The following is a 2500-nucleotide window of genomic DNA, read 5'->3' as shown; positions in this document are numbered from 1 at the left end:
AAGAACACGTTTCCTTATTAATCTGTTATAAACAACAAACACAATAGGACTGGAGTCATGTAATACTGGCTTCTGATACCACTTGACTGAATATCTTAACGTGGAGTTAAGATTGAGATAATTCAGATTCAGATCATTTAATTGTCACAGCTTTCTTTCTTTTTTTTTTTTTTAAATGTACATACATTCAGGAAAAATGTGAGATGCTTGTTTTCCACGGCTCCTCAACCGTAGTAGATTGTAGACAACAATATATAACAATCTATACAAACTATATCTATACAACACAAGGTTAAAAACAGTCCATAAATGAAAAGAAAAGGAAGGAATTATTCTAAAAAAAAAAAAAAGAAAAAAAAAAGTAAGGAATTATTCTATAGTGTAAATAGCAGCAGTGTGTGTGTGTGCGTAATAAGTGTGCTTGTGTGACGTGTAGTGTAAATGACCACTCTTGAGAAAAAAGTTTATTTGTATTATTATTATTATCTATTATTATTATTATTATTTTCATTAAACAACATATTCGAATAGAAACATATACCGTAACAACGCTACACGATGGCAATTTAGCTTCTGCTGCCAGTTGATATAATGAATCCTATATCAAGTTCTCTAAACGTAACTACAAGTACAGACCTAAATAGCTTCTATATGAATCACACAGATTCTATTCTATGAATCACATTTGTCTCATGGTTAGGTTGAAGCCTCCTTCCGTGTCTATAGGTTCACGTTTCACCTCCAGATGAGTCATTGTTGCTCATGACTGCTGCTGGAATCCAGCTTGTTACCAGTTATCCTGCTGGTCGATATCACTGCTGTCGTTGGGAGTGAAAACCTTTTATTAGATTAGATTAGATTAGATTAGATTAGATTAGATTAGATTAGATTAGATTAGATTAGATTAGATTAGATTAGATTAGATTAGAGTAGATTAGATTAGATTAGATTAGAGTAGATTAGATTAGAGTAGATTAGATTAGATTAGATTAGAATAGATTAGACTAGACTAGATTAGATTAGATTAGATTAGAATAGATTAGACTAGACTAGATTAGAATAGATTAGATTAGATTAGATTAGAATAGATTAGATTAGATTAGATTAGATTAGAGTAGATTAGATTAGATTAGATTAGAATAGATTAGACTAGACTAGATTAGAATAGATTAGATTAGATTAGAATAGATTAGATTAGATTAGATTAATTAGAATAGATTAGAATAGATTAGATTAGAATAGAATAGATTAGAATAGATTAGATTAGAATAGATTAGATTAGATTAGATTAGATTAGATTAGATTAGAATAGATTAGATTAGATTAGAATAGATTAGATTAGGCGGCTGGGTAGCGCAGTGGACTAAGCGCCTGCCTACCACCGCAGAGACACTGGTATTGAATCCAGCTGTCAGCGGTACCTCCGGCTTGGTCGGTCGTCCATACTAACCAATTGGCAGTGTTAGCGGGTGCACGGGAAGCCGGTGGGGTGTGTATCCTGGTCGTTGTAAACAGCAACTCCTACAGGTCGGTCGGGGCGCCTGCTCAGCGAGGGAGGGAACTGGGGGAAGTAGTGTGAGCCTCCCACGCGTTACGTTCCCCCGGTGAGAGTCCTCGCTGTCAGGTGAAAAGAAGCGGCTGGCTGACTCTGCATGTATCGGAGGGACATGTGATAGTATCTATCAACCCTCCCTAGACCGGCAAGTGGGGGGCAAATGCGTGCAACGACCAGGAAGGGGAGGGAGGAATTGGCATAATGACTAAATTGGGATGGGAGAAAAATACAGAAAAAGAAGGAGAAAAAGTAGATAAAAAAAAAGATTAGATTAGATTAGATTAGATTCAAATGTATGGTCATTATACAGTACAAGTACAGTACAACAAAAAAGACGTTTGCCATCCAACCAGAGTGCAAATGTAACAGTAAAGTGCAATAGTAATATACAATGTACAGGTGATTAAACTGGGTATAAAATACATGAATTAATACTAATGAGTAATAGTGCTAATCAGATGTACAGAGTTGTAGTATTAATATGTACAGTGATACAGGTATAAAGACACCATGGTCGTAAGTCATACTGGCAAGCAGAGTATAGTAAGAGTAAGGAATATGTACATATAGATATAGTTTCTACAGATATGTAAAAAGGATTATATGCAGGTATGTACAGACAAATTTGGATATATATATATACAGTAAGTATAAATATACATGTCTACATTTTATGCAGCATTAATGTACATGCTATCATACAGAGTTATACGGGTTATATGCAGGTGTATAAGTAGTAGAAGGATTATATGCAGGTGTATTCAGACAGATAAATATAAATATATTTATAAATAATAAATAATTTTAATGTGAAAATGAGGTTGAGCCTTTAGGAGACATGATACATATATATCTGTTCATATCCTTTACCTACTCTTACGCTGCCTTACTACCATAGTGTCTTACCTGTATCATTGTACATATTAATACTATACTCTGTGTGCA

The sequence above is a fragment of the Notolepis coatsorum genome (assembly GCF_963971535.1).
Source record: "Notolepis coatsorum genome assembly, chromosome: 17".
NCBI classification, from domain to species: domain Eukaryota; kingdom Metazoa; phylum Chordata; class Actinopteri; order Aulopiformes; family Paralepididae; genus Notolepis; species Notolepis coatsorum.
Note: the sequence above shows the minus strand (reverse complement) of the source record.